The following is a 22,181-nucleotide window of genomic DNA, read 5'->3' as shown; positions in this document are numbered from 1 at the left end:
CTCATACACTGCTGGTGGGAATGTAAAATGGTGCAGCCACTTTAGAAATCAGCCTGGCAGATCCTTCAAGGATTAGACATAGATACCATACGACCCTGAAATTCCACTCCTAAGTATATACCCAAGAGAAATGAAAACCTACATCCACACAAAGACGTGCACATGAATGTTCATAGCAGCATTATTCATAATAGACAAAAAGTTGAAATACCCTAAATATCCACCAACTGACGGATGGATAAATAAAATAGGTATATACCTACAGTAGACTATTATTTGGCAGCAAACAAAATGAAATACTGATACATGCTGCAACACTGGTAAACCTTGAAAACATTATGCTAAGTGAAAGAAGCCAGTTACAGAAGGCCACATATGGTATGATTCCATTTACATGAAACTTTCAGAAAGAGGCAAATCTATAGACAGAAACGTAAATTAGTGGTTGCCTGGAGCTGGGGTGGTTGGGTGGGGGGGATGAGGAGCAACTGTTAATAGACACAGGATTTCTTTTTAAGGTGATGAAGATGTCCTAAAATTGTGGGGATGGTTTCAGAGCTCTGAGACTATACGAAAAACCATTTAATTGTACACTTGAAATAGGTCAATTGTATGGTATGTGAATTACAGCTCAATGAAGCTGTAATTTAAAAAATGGTGAGCAACGCATTTTGGAATGTTATACTGTCTAGGGAGAATGAAGCACATTTGGATTTGAAACAGCGATAGTCAACACATTTTGGAATGTTATACTGTCTAGAGAGAATGAAGCACATTTGGATTTGAACAGCGATAGTCAGGGAGAGGGATGGGCACCTGCAGTACTAGCCTCACAGTCCCCAAAGGTCATGGGTCCTGACTAAGAGGGCACTGGAGATGAATCACCAGCCTGTTACATCTACCCCTGGCTGTGGGGCTTGGTGGTGGAAATGGCTCCGCCACCGTGGTACCCAGCAGCGTGCAAGAAAGACGCCTGCTGAGAGCAACAGCTGGAATGGAAAGGACCACGAGAAGGAAGGAAAGTCCCATCTGTCCTTGGTGAAATCAGGCCTGAATTCTTCTCTCCCCAGAGAGACACCCAGGAGACAGCAAACAAGCTAGAGAACTGGGAGGCAGCCCAAAAGGAAAACTCAGAACCTCACTTTTCTTCTCCCTACTGATGCCCTTACAACCTGTCAGTCTTACCCTCCCCTCTCTCTTTGACTCCCTCAGTGGCACCTCCCTTCCTGTGGCTTCCACCTCTGCTCTGAGATCACCACAGAGCAGATTCTCCATGGTGGGTGTGGGCCGTATCTCTGCGTTAATTACCGTGTAGCTGTCTCGACTCTAATGAAAACTCAGTTCTCCCGCCCATCAAAGATCTTATTGCTTTTCTCTTCTGACTTACTTCACTCTGTATGACAGACTCTAGGTCCGTATATGTATAGCTGATTCCCTGTTATAAAGCAGAAGCTAACACACCATTGTAAAGCAATTATACTCCAAAAAAGATGTTAAAAAAAAAAAGATCGTTTCTAAGGTAGGCAATACTGCTATGTCCATAACAATACCTTATGCTTTTCTGAAGCCTTCCTCCCAAATTGCGCAAAACACTTCCCTGATGTCCTTCCCTGTCCTCTTTGTCTTTCCTTGAATAATTCTCTTTTTTTTGGTGGCTATAAGGTTACAGGTTATTTTTGTTTGTATTAAAGAAATATATATATATATATATTTTTTTTTTTGGTGGTACACGGGCCTCTCACTGCTGTGGCCTCTCCCATTGCAGGGCACAGGCTCCGGACGCGCAGGCTCAGCGGCCATGGCTCACGGGCCCAGCCACTCCCCGGCATGCGGGGCACAAACCCATGTCCCCTGCATCGGCAGGCGGACTCTCAACCACTGCGCCACCAGGGAAGCCCAGAAATATTTTTTTAATTGAAGTACAGTTGAAGTACAATATTATAAAAGTTACAGGTATATTGAATAATCATCTTAGACTTTAAAAATGTCTACGTTGTGTATTAGTTTGCTAGGGCTGCCACAACAAAGTACCACGGGCTGGGTGGTTTAAACAACAGAAATTTATTCTCTCACAGCTCTGGAGGCTAGAAGTCCTAGATCAAGGTGTCAACAAGGTTGGTTTCTTCTTCTTCTTTTTTTTTTTAACATCTTTATTGGAGTATATGCTTCACAATGTTGTGTCAGTTTCTGCTTTATAACAAACTGAATCAGCTATACATATACATATATCCCCATATCCTCTCCCTCTTGTGTCTCCCTCCCACCCTCCCTATCCCACCCCTCTAGGTGGTCACAAAGCACCAAGCTGATCTCCCTGTGCTATGCGGCTGCTTCCCACTAGCTATCTGTTTTACATTTGGTAGTGTATATATGTCCATGCCACTCTCTCACTTCGTCCCAGCTTACCCTTCCCCCTCCCCGTGTCCTCAAGTCCATTTTCTACGTCTGCGACTTTATTCCTGTCCTGCCCCTAGGTTCTTCAGAAGCTTTTTTTTTTTTCAGATTCCATATATATGTGTTAGCATACAGTATTTGTTTTTCTCTTTCTGACTTACTCTGTATGACAGACTCTAGGTCCATCCACCTCACTACAAATAACTCAATTTCGTTCCTTTTTAAGGGCTGGTTTCTTCTTAGATCTCTCTCCTCGGCTTGTAGATGGCTGTCTTCTCCCTGTGTCATCCCTTTGTCTATCTGTATCCTAATCACCTATTCTTTTTTTTTTTTTTTGGTGGTACGCGGGCCTCTCACTGTTGTGGCCTCTCCCGTTGCGGAGCACAGGCTCCGGACGCGCAGGCTCAGCGGCCATGGCTCACGGGCCCAGCCGCTCCGCGGCATGTGGGATCTTCCCGGACCGGGGCACGAACCCGTGTCCCCTGCATCGGCAGGCGGACTCTCAACCACTGCGCCACCAGGGAAGCCCTAATCACCTATTCTTAGAAGGACACCAGTCATACTGGATTGGGACCCAGCCAAATGACCTAATTTTACCTTAATTACTTCTTTAAAGGGTCTATCTCCAAATCTAATCACATTCTGAGGGTACTGGTTGTTATATCAATATCCCAATTTTGAGGGGACACAGTTCAGCCTGTAACACCTTGCTTTTCCTTTTATAATGTTTCTATTTTGCTGATATAAGAAATAGATGTTTCACGTAGAAAATTTGACTATACTGGTAAGAAAAATATAAGAAAATGAAAATTTTTCATAATCCCACCAACCAGGGATAGCTGTTAGCTGTTTTTCCTACTATGTCCTCAAACATTTTTCACTGCATTGACACACATAGTTTTTAAGACATGAGATTATACCCTAAGCCTGTTCCATTTTCCCCCTTATCTATCACACCATTTCTACTCAGGCTCATTCCCCCTTCATCTGTTTCTTCCTCTTCATAGATCACTTATTCTTCTATCATCCGTCTTTCAATTATCCCAACATTTGAAAAATATTTATTCAGTGCCTACTATGTGCCAGGCACTATGCTGGGTGCTGGGCTTATACCTGCGACTGATAGTCCAGTAGGGCTGCAGTCTCTCAGCTCAATCCTCCCCCCACCCACCTTCCTTTTCCTCCTGCCTCTCCCGGTCTCTTCTAAGTCCCTGAGTTCCACACCAGAGAGGATCCCGAGGACGGAGGGAAAGATTGAATTCTCACTGATGGGAGAAGGAAGACAAGAATTTGAACTGGTGTTGACACAATTCTCTGTGAGAGATGGAGGGCGAGGCAAGGCAGAGGACACTTAGAAGACGATAAATCAGATCCATTGTGTATCTGACTCTGCCTTCCTCATCCACGTGGCCCAGTCTGGAGCCCACCTTCTTACTCAAGCTGAAACTGCCTCTCCAGGGAACTGTTCAACCGCAGGCACCTTGACAAGCGGTGTCCTTCCCATGGAACACTCTCTCAGGGAGATGCACTGACGCCTCAGGATAAGGTCCCACGAGTCGGGTGGGAGGAGGACGCTCCTCCAGTGACTGGGGAATTCCTTGGCCACGGCCCTGCCCCTCGTGATCCCATTTCTTGGTAAGTAAGCTTGAATGGGGAGGCTTACTTTGATCTTTTTTTCTTACCTCATTTCCTTATGTGTCCAGACAGGCATCCTGCTTGTGGCCTGGCTTCTTTCCACAAAGTCTGCAGATCTAATCAGTCAGGGATTTAAAAACACCTGGGGGGCTTACACCTCACACTGCTCCAAAAGTGGCTGGCTCCATGCGAGTCTTCATGGCCTGCTCTAGACTCCTGCTTAGTCAGTGAAACTTGTCCTCAGGGAAAAAGTCTTCCAACGCAATTTTCTTTTTGCCTTGGTTCAATCACTTTTGGGGTGGTTAGCCCTTTAAGGAAGTGGCAGCTGGTTTCCTGTTTTTTGTTTTAAACTCCTTGACATTTTCTAAGTTTAGTACAACCAGCTTCTTCAGCAGGCTCTTTCCTGGCCAGCTGTAGCTGGTACTAAATTGTTCTCTTAGGTGGACATCAGAAATTTCGTGATAAAGCCTTACTAGATGTAAGAAGTATATTTCGGTCAATCAGAATTAGGAGATTTAGGTCAGCTGAATTGAAATTTTAATTCTTGAACATTTAAAATCATCCAAAGCAATCTATCAGTCCTCTAGCATCTCTGAGTGCCTCCCCTGTGCCTACTGGCAGTGGGGCTGTCCTTAGGGGATATAAAAGACTTGCCTGCCTGGATCCTTCCTGCTTCTGTAATTTAATTGGAAATTTAATAGCTTATTTAAGAATTACTGGAAAATAGAGCCACGCAAACTTTAAATAACAAGGTATCATTTCTTACCCATCAGAGTGGCAAAAGTTAAGAAGTCTGATAATATTAAATGTTGAAAGGGTGTCAGTGAATGAGTTCTCTCATATTTATTACTGGTGGGAGGGCAAACGGAACTATATATTTTGGAGGACAATTGGTAGAATCTACGCAAGTGTACAGTGTGTGCACATCATGACTCAGCAATTTCAGTCGTCAGTATCTACTGCAGAAAACCACTTACCAGAGGCCTGTCAAGGATGTTCTTTACACCCCCATAACAGTGAAAAATGGAATCAACGTAGCCGTTCATCAGTTGGATAATTACTAAATTAACTGTGTTTTATCTATACTGTGGAATTCTATACAATAATTTAAAAGTATACAGATTTATGTAGCTAGAAGTCCAGTATATAATAATGAATGGAATAAAGCAAGTAGAGGATAAATATGTACAAATGACAGCTTCTGCGTAGGAAAGAAAAAACTATATTACATACTGTGTGATTATTATTTTTTTGCATAATGATACATACACATATAGATGTGTATAAATATATCTATCTCTCTCTATATGTGTGTGTGTGTGCATGTGTGTGTGTCGTGTGTATACACCCAACAAACTGATAATAATGTTTGTCTCTAGGGAAAAGACAGGGGACCAAGATCAGAGGGTGGTTATGGGGACTTATCTATTACAGTTCTACTTTTTAAATATATTACTTGTGAAATAAAAATGATTTTAAAAAAATAGAGCTAGGTCATATTCTGTCTTTTCTCCTTGGTAACAGCTTTGGACCCACCCAGAATATTTGGCTATTTGGCTATCTGTTTATTTATTGGCTGTGCTGCTCAGCTTGCAGGATCTCAGTTCCCCCACCAGGGCCTGAACCTGGGCCACGGCAGTGAAAGCACTGAATCCTAACCACTAGACCACCAGGGAACTCCCAGAATATTTGGCTATTTAATTGTTAGTTGTTAGATTACATTTAATCATCAAATATGCTATAAAAAATGGTAATCAAATATAACGAGGCCCAAGAACAAGGACGATACACAAAAATTACTGCATTGCTATTAGCCTATTCTATAAAGGCAGTTCAACCACTTTAAAATCAAGGGGCGAGGGACTTTCCTGGTGGTCCAGTGGTTAAGAATCCACCTTCCAATGCAGGGGATGTGGGTTCAGTCCCTGGATGGGGAACTAAAATCCCACATGCTGCGGGGCAATTAAGCCCGCGCTCTAAAGCCGGCGAGCAGCAACAAAGATCCCATTTGCCGCAACTAAAACCTGACGTGGCCAAATAAATAAATTTTTAAAAAATATTAAATAAATAAATAAATAAAATAAAATCAAGGGATGAGATGTCTGACTCTCTGTGGGGCAGTCCGACAGTTCACTGAGGCACCCTAACAGTAAATGTGGATAGAGCAAATTATAGTTGTTGGTTAAGAGCCTGGGGATTACTCATGTGATTGAGTTCAGATGTGGTTAATCCTCACAGGAGAGCGGATTCTTGGGCAGTGTTTAAAAGGAAAGACTGGGCGGTTTGGGCATGAAGGGTAATAGAAGAAATGAAACAAAATTCACATTTGTGGGCTCCCAGCAAGTGCCAGCCCCATGCTCAGAGCTAAAGATATAAAGATGGAAAGACTCCTGAAATCACTGCTAGCTAAGAGCACAGGTCTGGAATTTGATTCCCTGCTCCACTATCACACCAAGCTTCAGAGTAGGTGTTATGATCCTCCCCCCATCCTTTTTTTTTTCCAGAAGAGGAAACTGAAGTTCAAGGAGGTTAAGTAACCTGCTTGAGGTCAATACCAGGCTTCTACCCAACGTCAGTCAGACTCTAGAACCTTTGCTTTCACATGCATTTGTGTTTACTCACATCATTTAAGAAAATCTACAACGAATCATATTCTCCCTTTTCAGGGCTAGGCAATAACAAGGAGATGTATGGTGCCATCAAAATAAATGAAAGGCTTTTTGTTTGTTGTCTTATAGATAATCCACAGCTCAGAGAGGTCTTACTCCTCCAGGGTGGAGCAGGTCTTTGGAATACTTCAGAACCCAAGTAACTTGCCAGCAGAATCAAGGTCACACTGAAGCACAGACAGCCAGGAGATGAGTATATTTAATTAAACCACCTTTGTGCATTTTCTACCCGTCGGACCCCTGATATTGTCCTCCTGCCAGGTGCTGAGCCCTCTGGTCCCCCATGGAAAATTCAGCGTCTATTCCCTAACACTCATTTTCTACGCTCAGCACCTCCCGTTTCAGGGATGCAGCCAGTTGGCCTTGGACAATATCTATTCCAGGTGGGAACATGACTACCTGCTTGGGGATGGAAAATAATTCCAGGGACGCTCACAAAGCCAGGGTGTTTCAGGCATCTGGTGATCCAAGCAAGAGGACAGAGAGAAGCAACCAAACAAGGAGGAGAAGGGATGGTGGCCTGTGGATTCCATTCCTCACCAGGCAGCCAGAACAATCTTTTAGAACCACGAATCTAATCCCGGCCTACCCCTCCACTGACTTCTCACCGCCTTTAGGCGAAAGACCCCAATCCCTACACGCCCACAAGGCTCTTGGTGAGTTCTCCTGCCTCCTTGGGCTTCACGGCTTCATGTTTGCTATGCTCCTGCCCTGTTGTATGCAAAAGGTGTCTCACCCCCTATACACACTCTCCCTTCTACCCACAATGCTCTTCCCTCGGCCTGGCTGATTCTCTGTCTCAACCTGAGCGTCACTTCCTCGGGGGGCCTTCCCAGACTCCTCCCTCACACTGACTTGGGTTCCCCTGTTTCCCTCCCAAAGCGTCCTGTACGTCTTTGAAGCATTCATCACTGTTGGAATTTTTTGTTCCAGACCTGCCTGCCCCACTAGTGTGGTTGCTCCACGAAGCCAAGGACCATGCCTATCTTGTTCATGACAAGGCCTGGCATGTATAGGCATTCGAGAAATGTCTGTTGGAAGAGCGGCGAACCACTGAGCAGGTTGCCAGAGCTCGTATCATCACTCAGGAAGAAGCTGCCATATAGACCTCTGTGTATTCCGTGTTTTCTCCCTTGATGTACTGAACAGCCGAAATTCCAAAGGAAGCAAGTGCAAACGTGCAACATGCCAGCAGTTCCAGCGACTGTGGAGGTGTCAGGGAGTAGAGGAAAGAGCTCACATAAACAGTATCGTCAGCCCCCCGGAGAGACATGTCAGATGCTGCCAGCCACTCACCCCACACTCCTCTTCAGGTTACTGTGACGCCCAGGGGCTCCCAAGGCTGCCGTCTTTCCAGGATCTGGGGCTGCGTGCAAACCCAAAGGCAGTACTGTAGGTCTCCCCAGATTTCATTTGCCCTTTGGGGGCTCGTGCTGCAGGAAGGAGGGATGGCTTCCCCTTATCATGAAATGTCACAGCCCTCTGGCAAAAGCAGTTCTCCCACAACCTCAGCCCAGTAAGGTGACCCGGTACCCACCTACAGGAAGGGCTGGTGACCAGACTGGGCAATGCTGCCTGGGGGCTGGCGACGGTACAGGCGAGAGGTGAGTCACACCGGCCTTTCCTTTCCCCTCTCTACAGATGGCTGCCTCACTGCTGAGAAGGGGAGTTTTGATGGTGGGGCCTGGGAAAGGTGCCAAGGGCCTGACCCCTGGGCCTTTTGAGTCCAGGCAGGAAGGTCTACAGGGCCAGCTTTGTACAGAAGAAGAAGAACCCCCCAGCCTCCAAAGTGCTCCCTCTTTTCCACCAATGCTTGAAATTCCTTACCCAGGGGACAGTGTCTTTCATACTATGATTAGTGCTAAGGTTTAAATTTTAGTTCCAGGAGAGAGAGCATGGTAACTTAAGTTCCCCTCTCTCCACCTCTCCCAATCTTTTAAAAGCAGAGAGGACTCCTGCATGCTAGAATGACCTCACGGCTTGCTTCTGAGTTAAAGAATCCAGGTAATTAATGGGTAGAAAGGAAATCAAAGAACAAGGAGACATTAAGTTGATTTACTTCTTAGGGTCTAGGCGGAGAAGGAGCAAGAAGCAGAAAGGCCATGTCAGGGACAGAGAGAGGAAGGAGAGAGGTTTACGGAGAAGGGAGCCACTGCCTGGTTTGTAAAAAAATGTCTGAGTCAGAGGATTTCAAAGAGGTTTTGTTGGGCTTCCCTGGTGGCGCAGTGGTTGAGAGTCCGCCTGCTGATGCAGGGGACATGGGTTCGTGCCCCGGTCCGGGAAGATCCCACATGCCGCAGAGCGGCTGGGCCCGTGAGCCATGGCCGCTGAGCTTGTGCGTCCGGAGCCTGTGCTCCGCAACGGGAGAGGCCACAACAGTGAGAGGCCCGCGTACCGCAAAAAAAAAAAAAAAAGACGTTTTGTTGTGCATCAAAAGTAAACTCCTTCCAAAATCCTGCCATTTGTGACAACATGGATGAACCTGGAGGGCATTTTGCTTAGTGAAATAAGCCAGAGAGAGAAAGACAAATACTGCATGGTATCACTTATATGTGGAATCTTAACAATAATAACAAAGAGTTAAACTCATGGAAATAGAGAGTAGAAAAGTGGTTACCAGGGGCTGAAGATGGGGGAAATAGGGAGAGGTTGGTAAAAGGGTACAAACTTTCAGCTATAAGATGAATCAGGTCTGAGGATCTAATGTTATAACATGGTGACTGTTATAATCACCGTATAATACTATATGGGTGGGTAATAGTATTATAGTGGGTGATAATACCATATTGTATAATTGAAATTTGCTAAGAGTAGAACTTAAGTGATGGGTATGTGTTAATTAATTCGATGGGGGGAAATTCTTTCACAATGTACGCATGTATCAAGTCATGTTGTACACTTTTAATATCTTACAGTGTTATTTGTCAATTATACCTCGGCAAAGCTGGAAAAAATAAAAAACTCCCTCTTTTGTGATACTTTTCTTGTAAGATAGAGCAGGACTTGAATTGCTTTTTTTCCCTTCATTCCGTATCTCTGAATCTGCCTCCATTTTGAGACTGAACTTCCTGGGGCCCTAAGTGCCTATGAGCTGAATGACTTAAGTTCATAGTCATTCAGCAAGCGTCACTGGTGGCCTGCTGGCTGTACGACCAGGACACGCGTGCTACAGTGGGGCAGCATTGGAGCCAGGCAGGCCTGGGTTCAAATCCCATCTCTGCCCCTTACAAGCTGTGTGACCTTTCTAAAGTGACTTAATAATAACATTCACCATTTTTTTCCTTTTTTGGCCTACCAAGTATCAAACTCTCTGCTATAACTATTTCCACTTTACAGACTAGGACACTGCCTCGGAGAAGCCACGCAACTTGCTCAAAGACAAGCAGCCTGCCAATGGCGGAACCAAGACTCAATACTCAGATCTGTGTGACTCCAAAGACATCTTGTTCCCATCTTCTGTCTCTGTCATTGCCCCACTACTTAGCATCACTAAGCCTCAATTTCCTTGGGTAAAGGATGAGAATTATGATATCTGCATCAAAGATTGGTGATCAAAGGGAAAAAGGGTAGGCGAGCCTCGCTCTGGGCCTGGCACACAATCAGGGTTGATTTCTCAAATTCCCACCCCCAGGCACAACAAGAGCTGATATCAGATCTTTTCTTAAGAATAAAGGGATGAGAGGGTACTAGGTGGGTGAAAGAAAATGGAGAAAAGAGATGGGGGAAAAAGAGTATCATCAAAGATCAACTGTGGCAATTCTACAACTTTGTCCCGGAACCAGTCAGGGCACAGCAACTCCTAAAGGGTGTACGACCCAGAGACTACAGGGACCCAGGAAGCCCATCAAGAGGTCAGAAGGTTGAGCTAATGCAGGAGCCAGAGCTGGCTGGTTCATTAGGGTCTCTTTACTATATGTTATCAGAGGGCTGATGTGTGACACATGTCACAGGGATAAAAGATAAAACACAGCATCCACAAGCCCTCACGGGGCCTCACCTTCTTTAGAAGGACAGATCATTTGGTGCGTGGCCAGCTACGGGCCTTTGTTGTGCTGAAGAGAAATGCACAGAGCCAGAGAAAACAGGCCATGGACCAGCGGTTGATGAATATTTACTGCACTTTTCCGAGGTGCCAGGCTCTGCTCTAGGGCTGGGACTCAGCAGGGAAGGAGGGAGAGAGTCAGTCCTTGCCCTTTGGTGGAGATATTCAGGATGCAGGCAAGAAAGATGTCCAAGAGGTATTGTTGGTGGCAAAGTACAAAAATAGGCCAAAGGGAGGCAGAGGCCAAATCATGGGTGGTCACGGGTACCCTGTCAAGGAGTTTGGACAGTGTCCTGTGGGCAATGGCAGCCTGAGAACAGTGTGGAGGATCCACTTGAAGGGCTTGAGCCTGGAGGCAGGGAGTCCAACAAGGAGAGCCTTGCCTTTGGGGCTCTGCCCCCTTCTGGAGACGCCCTTAGCCCTCTGAATGCATTTTTAAGGTGATTATCTTCCCAGCTGGAGTCACCAAATTGGAAACCACTCTCAGAAGGCTGCGACTGGTAATTATGCCACTTCAGAAAGATGCCTTTTGCCAAAATACACACCTGACAAGTGCAACTGAACATTTAGAAAGAAAGGGGCAGAAAAGGAAAACAACAGTAAATTAATTAGGATAATCAACTGTAACCACAGTCTAGATGAAAAGGTTTTCAGTAACAATTTCAAAAGGACACAGCCAGAATGGACAGGATTAAGCTTCACAAGCCATTTTCTACAGCTCACTATGAATGTTTAAGTAGTTGGTGAGATCTAAAATCCCTCTGTAGCAGTCACATAAGACAGATACCGTGAGATTTCTATCAGAAGCAGAAATAAAAACTCCAGTGGGGCTGCTTTGATTTTGTATTTCTAAAATGCACTAATTGGCTCTTATACCCCCAGTTCCTGTCTCTGATCTTTCCCTGGATAGTTTTAAAAGCAGGTTTAAGCTTAATTTTTTCTTCTTTGAAGTCAAGTTCAAGCTTCCCACCCTCAACAAGTTCCTGCAAGGTTCCAGGAGTAGGTGCAGTTGGCTTTGCTGTGAATCATATTACCCTTCTCGATATTTACAGAAGGAGGTGGCTCTTCCAATAGAAGGGTTTGACCCACATTATCTGTAAAGTCAGTTACCTGCTTGTGTGACCTGATTCCATCCCAAATGCATGGATTCCATTGTGAAACAGGTTCTGCTGAGTTTGGTATAACAGAACCAAGGGATGTGAAGCCTGAGAAGAATCAAAATCCCTTCTAGGGATTTTCTTCATTGTAGAACAATAGCAAAACTGATTTTTCTCCAAGTTTCCCAAAGTATCTGGATCAGACCTCCGGAACATACCAGAAGGTAGGTAGCCCTGTGGGAAAACTTCATGAGCCCAAGGTCATGCAGGGACTTAGACAGATGCAGTCCTGGGACTGGCATACTCAGGCCACTACTGACCGCTGGCTCTGTTGTTGCTGTCCAAAAAAATTAGCACATGGTGGCTCATACTTCACTGAGAAGATGGCTACTCTAAAAATCCTTTCCGGGGTGGAGCCTGAGCAGGGTGGCAGGGTGCCAAGGCCCGAGCCATGGGACCCGATCAAAGGTGGCGCCGAGGCCGCTGGGCCCCAGCAGGCCGCCCTACCCGCTGCCACAGGCATCAAATATTTAGAAGTTATCAAACCTTTCTGTGCAGTTCTAACCAGAAATTCAGAAACCTGAAAGGAAAATCCAGTTTAGAGAGAAGGTACTATGGACTGCTATAACCTTCTTCATCTTCTTACTATGTTGTCAGATGCCACTATTTGGAATCATGTCATCAGATTCTGCAGATCCTTTCTTCTGGATGAGAGTTATTCTTGCATCCAACAGAGGAACTTTAATGGAATTGGGTATCTCCCCAATTGTAACATCTGGTTTGACTATGCAGTTGTTAGCAGAAGCCGAAATCACTGAAGTTGGAGATACACACAAAGATAGAGCCCTATTACACACAAAGATAGAGCCCTATTCCATGGAGCCCAGACACGTGAGCATCAACACAATTAAAGAGCACTTTCCAAACTGGAGAAAAAACAAAAAAAATCTTTTCCCCCTCTGTTATAGTATATTCCTCTCTCAGAGACTACATCCATCTTCACCTTCAATTTCAACTTCATCTTCAAGTGAGTTAAACTTCAAGTTAACTCACATCTGATACCCAACCCTCTGCTACCAGTTCACCTCAACCAGTACCTGCTGAACCCAGTACATGCCAGACACGTCACCAGACTCTGGTGCCTCACAGAGACATAGTTACAGTCTTCACCCAACAGGTATTCACACTGAGTGAGAAAGTCAGATATAGAAATCACTGCAGTCCTTATATATCAAGTCATCCTTGTGCTCCAGTCTCAAAATGACATCAGACTGAAGGAAACCACGTTCAACGCTCCTAAATTATTAGAAAATAATCTAAATCCTTTACTTGCTTTTCTTAGAGATAAACAAAAGGAGTTCCAGTCATAATCCACTGCAACACTTTATAATATCCCTATATCCTTGAATTAGTAATTTGGAAAACCAAATTATGGGCATAGTGGAAATATGAGGAAAAGTTCAACGACATGGAAGATGATGGATTAAAGAGCATGAGACTGGAGGAAGGAAACTTGGTTAGGACTATTACACTCTCTGGAGCCAGGAGGGGATGAGGACTTCAACTCAAACAGTGGAGTGGGGAGTGGGTTGAATGGGATGGATTCAAAAGACAGTTAGTGGAAACAAGAGGGTGAGATTCAGGAGGAGACGCCCACGGTCCTGCAGAACCAGCTGCAGTCCAACTTTTCTACGTGGAAGTCCCTCAGGTCACGTTAGACTCGGCGTATGCAAAGGGAGCTTACCATATTACCTTCGATCCAGTTCCCTTCCTGACTCTCATGTATGTCAGTTATGCCATGAATTTTCTATTTCTAGCCTCTGGTCTTAAAAGCTTGTGAGTTATTTCCTTTCTCTTTTTCTTCTTCCCTATAATCAAGTCTGACACTAAGCTTTGTCATTTCTTTCTTTTATGCATCTTCCCAAATAGCTCTTTATTCTCCTTTTGCTCCCATTGGAGAGGTCGGGCTCACCTCTCCTCTAGATTACTGCAATAGCTGACAGCTGGCCTCCTTGAGTCCAGTCTCTCTCCACCATCCAGAACATCTATATCATGACAGAAAGACGAATCTTCCCAAAGCCTGGCTTTCCCCCTCATACCATATTGCCGCACTGCATCAGATCCAAACACCTCTGCCCTGCTCTGAAGAGCTCCATCGTGTGGGCTCACTGTCATAACACAGCTTGGTTCTAACTACATACCTTACCCTCCAGGCAGGCTGGCGTCCTTATATTCCCCAGAAGTGCCAGACTCACGCCCACCTCGGTAACTCTGCTCAGGGTGATCTCTTCCCTGCAGGGCTCTTCTTCCCTCCCTCACCTTTCCAACCTGGTGAGGGACGACACGGACCAGGGCTTGCTCAACAACATCCCCACCTGTCATCAACATCCCCCTGTTCAGCACTAAATGATGCCTTGTTTATTCCAAGTGCCAAGGTATTCTCTCCCTAGCTAGGATGTTCATTCCCTAGGGAACAAAGTCTGTCACTTTGCCCAGTTACTTCTGCTAATCTAAGAAGAAAAAAGATCGCAAGGGAGCTTTGGCATTTTAGTTTTTGCTCTCATTTTAAGAAAAAAAACACTATGCTTTTCTTAAATAAAGCATGGGAAATATAACAATAATTTTGGAACAAATTTGCACACAATTTGTTCTCTAATTCATTTTTAATTATTAAATTACATATTTTATTTAAAATGAAACTATAACATAGGTTTAAGTCTTATAACCTCTTAGAAAACATGAATATCACCATCTCTACAAACTATAGTGGATATAGTCCATTTTTTTTCCTTCATCAGAATTTTTAATGGTCCCAAAAAGAATCAGAAGGGAGTTTCTATTTATAGAGAGCCTATTAAATGTCAGGTACTGACTAGTTGCTTTCTTTTAAGCCTCCCTACTATACTGAGACAGGTACAAAGGCAGTTTTTTCTTTAAAATTGACTTTTATTTAAAAGATATGCTTAAAAATAGCGCTTGGGTATGAAGTTGAAGAAATGCAGTTTAAAGTCTAATGGAAATTAAAAGTACTTCAATTGCCACATTTTTTAAAATTAATTAATTTATTTCTTTTTGGTTGCATTGGGTCTTCGTTGCTGCGCACAGGCTCTCTCCAGTTGTGGTGAGAAGGGGCCAGCCCCCACCCCCCGACAGTGCATAGGCCTCTCACTGCAGTGGCCTCTCCTGCTGCGGAGCACGGGCCTCAGTAGTTGTGGCATGCAGGATCAGTAGTTGTGGTGCACGGGCTTAGCTGTTCCGCAGCATGTGGGATCTTCCCAGACCAGGGCTCGAACCCGTGTCCCCTGCATTGGCAGGCAGACTCCCAACCACTGCACCACCAGGGAAGCCCCAACTGCCACATTTTGACTTTTCAAAGAAAATAATGAAACATTGTTTTAGAAAGTTGCCTAATAAAATAAAGATGTGAGATTTCACAAGAAGTTTTAAGAAAAAAATTTTAAAGCATGAATAAATTAAGATATAGAAAAATATAAGTGTTCATCACAGTTGAATACATTGTGGCATATTATCAAGCAAATATCAAACAAAGTGTTTATACATTTCATGTATTGAAAGGTTGAGGCAGGGGAGGGTGTGTCAAATGAGGGGACTCTATAAAGAGTATAACCGGAGGAACATGCAGGCAATATTTCCTTTCCACCAGAGGTTCCTTTAAACTCCCTGCACCTTCCCAGAACCCGTGCTCCCCACACCGTGCAGTCCAGTTTGCTTAAGCATAAAATTATCAGTCCTTTCGCATTTTAAAATGATATATTCTTCATTAGAGATTCTCTCCCTGATCTCCATAGTAATCCCACAGCCCCTTTGATAGAACCTAAGATTCTAAACCACTGCAGTCAGCTTGTCCTCCATGGCTACAGTATCTTTTTCCCAGTAACCTCACCCTCCCACCTTTTGACTGGGTCATCTGAGTTGGAGCATGTGACCAAGGGCAAAGCCAATCAACACTCTGCATTCTCAGGGACCATGGGATTGGCTCAGGGGTATCACATGACCCAAGCCAGACACTCTCAGAATCTCTGCAGGAGCTAATAGAAGAGGCTCTCGTTCCCACTGGACTTGAATCTGGGAGCTTTGAGGTGGGGCTGTGGCAGTGCGAGGGAAGACCCTTTCTGAGAATGGAGCCCACACAGAATAAGGGGCTTGAGAGACAGAGAGGGAGACATGGGGTCCCTGACATCACGTAAGCCTTGAACCCAGTCTCACCGCAAGGCAGTCCCCTACACCTGGCCTTTCTGTTACCTGAGCCAATTCCCGTCCCTTTTTTGCTTAGAGTTTTATCTTGGTGGATATTGATCTGTTTGTTTATTACTTGCCACCAAAAGAATCCTAACTGACTCACAGTGTCGATCTTCAATAGCACTCATCCAAGTTCTGTTCTGAGTTGACTGGACATCAACTCACAAAAGGTTGTCTCAAGTTCGAGCTTAAGCTGGGACCGGCACTGGAGTTCAGACATGTCAGGACCAACTGGTGGGAGATAGCAGCATATTTGCATTAGCCTCCCCAAAATAACTCACCCTAAGGGACGAGCAGCCAGGCCCAGCAGGCCTCACCCAGTAAGGAGAAGAGCCCGGCCTCAAGGTCAGAGGGGAGGAGCAGCTTTAAAGAGAATCAGCCTTTAGCCCTGAGATCTGTCTTCTGTCCACAACCTGACCCAAGGGAGCATAAGCAAAAATTCAGAAAGCTGCTTGTCAAAAATTTGTCTAAGTCATAGGGTACAAACAACACCACTGGGGGACCCCGCTAAGCTTACAGCATAGCACAGAAATGGGAGAGAAGTCTTCCTTCCTACTTGATAATATAACTCTGCTCATTCTGGACATCCCGGGTCTAAAGCAGGGTTTCTCAGCCTCAGCGCTATTGACATTTGGGGATGGATAATTCTTTGCTGGGGTGACTGTCCTGAGCATTGCAGGAGGTTTGGCAGCCCCCTGGCCTCTATTCACTAAATGCCTACAGCACCACCCCTGAGTTGTGACAACCCAAAATGTCTCCAGACCTTGCCAAATGTCCCCTAGGGGGCAAAACTGCCTAGTTGAGAACCTCTTCTTTAGAGTCTTAGTGGTTGTGGCCATAACTAAGGGGGACTTCAGTGCCCACTGGAAGTGGCGGTGATGCCCAGTCGCAAAAATAAAGGTACTTGGAAGATATGCCAGCACCCGGGATATGGGTGTGGGGAGTGAGGACAGCAAGTGAGGGGGCAGTTTCTAAAACAGAAAAAAAAAATCCCAAAAAGCAAAAACAGCACCCCAGGCTAGCAGAACAGCAGCTGGCCAGTCCCACCTTGGGGACACCCTGAAATACTTTGGGAGACTGCAAAGGGCTAGGGGACCACGAGAACAAGTAAGCAGTGGTGAGAAACAGTGAAACATGCTCTTTGTTTTTCCTGTGAGCTCCTGTGTACCCAGAGGCCAGTGAGACCTGAGGATCTTTGGATTAAACCTGGAAAATCCCATAACTTTGAACCATACCAAATAGTTTTGGCTCAAGATTACCCACTACTATTCTCTCGGTCACAAGTCAATTTACCCACAGCCAAAGGGGAATAAATTCCAGACTCTATTTCTGGGGTGTGGACATTCCAGTATGTGTACTGGCAGAGAGAACGCAAGAAGGTGTTTCCTAGGCAAATTTAATCAAGAGTCTCCAGGGCGCAGGGAGATTAGCTTGGGTGAAGAGGAGGCATTGAGACAGAAAACAATCCCTGGGCAATGGAAGTGGAGCTTGGTGACAAGAAGCAAGGCCCCTTGGAATTTTCAAAAGGAACCAGATTCATTGACTCACCACATTTTCCTTGGCCTCTTATGTCTGATGCTGAGGTGCTATAGTGTCATGGGAATTGGCTTTACTGTCAGACAGAGCTGGAGTCCAAGCCCTTCAACATCATCTATTTGTTAAATGATCTTGAGCAATTTACTTCTCTAAGTGTCAATTTCCTCACCTAATAAAGCAGCTAGAGCAGGCCTGACACTAGGGCAGGTGCCTTACGACATGCTAGCTGACTTTCCCCAAAGGGAAGCAGGAGGTGACTCCTGGACATTCCTTCAGTGGACAGTGATCACTGGGTGCTGTTACTTGATGGACCCTGTGGGGGAATCACAGGCCAATACGGCTTGGTCCCTGCCCTGAAGGGGCTTGACATCTCATTCTTCAATCCCACTGAACAAACATTTAAATTATGTGCAAGTAAAGAACTGGGCATGTGGGCTACAATGAGTGCTAACACAAGACCCTGGCAACAAGCAGAGGAAAGAAAAGAGGACTCATATAAAAAGGAAATGGAGGGTGGGCCCCACTCTCCAGGCATGTAGTAAGTGGGGAAGGAGACAAAGTAGTGAACCCAAGCTTCCCACAAGTGTCCACTCCCATGGTGCCTTGTATTTCAAGTTCAAAGCCCTTCACACACTTGTGACTATTTTATTAATGGCTTGGCTACTGTTTGTCTCCAGTGTTAGAGAATACGCCCCCTGAGGACAGGGACTGTGTCTAACTTGCTCTACACTATACTCTTAGCACCAGCACTTAGAAGATACTCAGAAATAGTGTACATCTTGATATGATACTATGCATAGAAAATCCTTAAAAAGCCCCTGGAAAACTACTACAGCTCATCAATGAATTCAGTAAAGCTGCAGAATACAAAACTAATACACAAATATCTGTTGCCTTTCTACACACTAACAATGAACTATCAGAAAGAGAAATTAAGGAAACAATCCCATTCACCATCACATCAAAAAGAATAAAATACCTAGAAATAAACCTACCTAAGAAGGTAAAAGACCTGTACTCAAAAAACTATAAGACAATGATGAAAGAAATTGAAAATGACACAAACAAATGGAAAGATACACCATGTTCTTGGATTAGAAGAATTAATATTGTTAAAATAACCATACTACCCCAGGCAATCTACAGATTCAATATAATCCCTATCAAAGTACCAACAGCATTTTTAACAGAACTAGAACAAATAATTTTAAAATTTGAATGGAAACACAAAAGATGAATAGCCAAAACAATCTTGAGAAAGAACAAACCTGGAAGAATCACACTCCCTGACCTCAAACTATACTACAAAGCTACAGTAAGCAAAAACAGTATGGTACTTAAAACTCCTAGAAGAGAACATAGGCAAAACATTCTTTGACATAAATCATACCAATGTTTTCTTAGGTCAGTCTCCCAAAGCAATAGAAATAAAAGCAAAAATAAACAAATGGGACCTAATCAAACTTATAAGCTTTTGCACAGCAAAGGAAACCAAAAACAAAAGGAAAAGACAACCTATGGATTGGGAGAAAATATTTGCAAACAATGTGACCAAAAAGGGCTTAATTTCCAAAATATACAAACAGCTCATACAACTCAATAACAAAAAAACCCAAATAACCCAATCAAAAATGGGCAGAAGGGTTTCCCTGGTGGTGCAATGGTTAAGAATCCGCCTGTTAATGCAGGGGACATGGGTTTGACCCTTGGTCCAGGAAGATCCCACGTGCCCCGGAGCAACTAAGCCCATGTGCCACAACTACTGAGCCTGCACTCTAGAGCCCGCAAGCCACAACTACTGAGCCCGTGCACCTAGAGGCTGTGCTCAGCAACAAGAGAAGCTACCACAATGAGAAGCCTGTGCACCGCAACAAAGAGTAGCCCCCACTCACTGCAACTAGAGGAAGCCCACGGGCAGCAACAAAGACCCAATGCAGCCAAAAATAAATACATAAATAAATAAGTAATGGGGAAAAAAAAGAAAAGAAAAATGGGAAGAAGACCTAAATAGACATTTCTCCAAAGAAGACATAAAGATGGCCAATTGGTACATGAAAATATGCTCATCATTGGTAATTATTAGAGAAATGCGAATCAAAACTACAAGGAGGTACCACCTCACGTGGGTCAGAATGGCCATCATTAAAAAGTCTACAAATAGGGCCTCCCTGGTGGCGCAGTGGTTGAGAGTCCGCCTGCCGATGCAGGGGATGCGGGTTTGTGCCCCGGTCTGGGAGGATCCCATATGCCGCGGAGCGGCTGGGCCCGTGAGCCATGGCCGCTGGGCCTGCGCGTCCGGAGCCTGTGCTCCGCAGCGGGAGAGGCCACAACAGTGAGAGGCCCGCATACCGAAAAAAAAAAAAAAAAAAGTCTACAAATAACAAATGTTGGAGAGGGTATGGAGAAAAGGGAACCCTCTTACACTTCGGTGGGAATGTAAATTGGTGCATCTATTATGGAAAACAGTATGGAGGTTCCTCAAAAAAATTAAAAATAGAGCTGCCAGATGATCCAGCAATCCTGGTCCTGGGCACATACCCAGACAAAACTATAATTTGAAAAGATACATTCACCCCTATGTTCACAGCAGCATTATTTATAATAGCCAAGACATGGAAACAACCTAAATGTTTACTGACAGATGAATGGCTAAAAAAGATGCAGTATGGGAATCCCCTGGAGGTCCAGTGGTTAGGGCTCCACACTTCCACTGCAGGGGGCATGGGTTCGATCCCTGGTTAGGGACCTAAGATCCCACAAGCCACATAGTGCAGCCAAAAAAAAAAAAAAAAAAAAGAAGACGGGGCGCACACACACACACACACACACACACAATGGAATATTAGCCATAAAAAATGAAATAATGCCATTTGCAGCAATATGGATGGACATAGAGATTATCATACTTAGTGAAGTAAGTCAGAAAGAGAAAGGCAAATACCATATGATATCACCTACATGTGGAATCTAAAATACAACACAAATGAACATATCTATGAAACAGAAACAGACTCACAGACATAGAGGACAAACTTGTGCTTGCCAAGGGGGAGGGGTGGTGGGGAAGGGAAGGACTGGGAGTTTGGGACTAGCAGATAGATGCAAACTAGTATGTATAGGATGGATAAACAAGGTCCTACTGTATAGCACAGGGAACTATATTCAATATCCTGTGACAAAAAATAATGGAAAAGACTATGAAAAAGAATATATATATATATATATATATATATATATAACTGAATCACTTTGCTGCACAGCAGAAATTAACACAACATTGTAAATCAACTATAGTTCAATAAAAAATTTTTTAAGAAGTACGGTACTGGCACAAAAACAGTCACACAGATCAATGGAACAGGATAGAGAGCCCAGAAATAAACCCACACACTTATGGTCAATTAATCTCTCACAAAGGAGGCAAGAATACACAACAGAGAAAAGACAGTCTCTTCAATAAGTGGTGCTGGGAAAACTGGACAGCTACATGTAAAAGAATGAAATTATTATAGAACATTCTCTAACACCATATACAAAAACAGTCTCAAAATGGATTAAAGACCTAAATATAAGACCAGAAACCATAAAACTCCTAGAGAAAAACATAGGCAGAACACTGACATAAATCATAGCAATATTTTTCTGGATCTGTCTCCTAAAGCAAAGGAAATAAAAGCAAAATAAACAAATGGGTCCTAATTAACCTTAAAAGCTTTTGCAAAGCAAAGGAAATCATCGACAGAATGAAAAGACAACCTATTGAATGGGAGAAAATATTTGCAAATGATATGACCCATAAGGGGTTAATATCCAAAACATATAAACAGCTTATACAATTCAACATAAAAAAACCAAAATCCTCAACTGAAAAATGGACAGAAGACCTGAACAGACATTTTTCCAAAGAGGAAATGCAGATGGTCAACAGGCATATGAAAAGATGGTCAACACCACTAATCGACAGGGAAATGCAAATCCAAACCACAAAGAGGTATCACTTCACACTTGTCAGAACGGCTATCACCAAAAAGAACACAAATAACAAATGTTGGCAAGGAGGTGGAGAAAAGGAAACCATCGTACACTGCTGGTGGGAATGTAAATTGATGTAGCCACTGTGGAAAACAGTATGGAGGTTTCTCAAAAAACTAAAAATAGGACTTCCCTCGTGGTGCAGTGGTTAAGAATCTGCTGGCCAATGCAGGGGACACGGGTTCGAGCCCTGGTCCGGGAAGATCCCACATGCCACGGAGCAACTAAGCCCGTGCGCCACAACTACTGAGCCTGCGCTCTAGAGCCCGTGAGCCACAACTACTGAGCCTGCATGCCACAACTACCGAAGCCCGGGAGCCTAGAGCCCATGCTCCACAACAAGAGAAGCCACTGCAATGAGAAGCCCGCACACCGCAATGAAGAGCAGCCCCCACTCGCTGCAACTAGAGAAAGCCCGTGCACAGCAACGAAGACCCAACACAGTAGAAATTAAATTTTAAAAAAATAAATAAAAATTAAAAAATAGGGGCTTCCCTGGTGGCGCAGTGGTTGAGA

At 44.3% G+C, this 22,181-nt stretch overlaps 1 protein-coding gene across 1 annotated transcript in view; it reads right to left on the bottom strand.

The window, feature by feature from the left end:
- BAALC (BAALC binder of MAP3K1 and KLF4) overlaps window positions 1-22,181 on the bottom strand; it is an 89,395-nt gene that overhangs the window by 25,751 nt on the left and 41,463 nt on the right. The gene's annotated exons all lie outside the window — the stretch shown is intronic.

This window comes from Mesoplodon densirostris, chromosome 13 (assembly GCF_025265405.1).
Source record: "Mesoplodon densirostris isolate mMesDen1 chromosome 13, mMesDen1 primary haplotype, whole genome shotgun sequence".
In the NCBI taxonomy this organism is placed as follows: Eukaryota; Metazoa; Chordata; class Mammalia; order Artiodactyla; family Ziphiidae; genus Mesoplodon; species Mesoplodon densirostris.
Note: the sequence above shows the minus strand (reverse complement) of the source record. Positions and strands in the feature narration are given on the sequence as shown.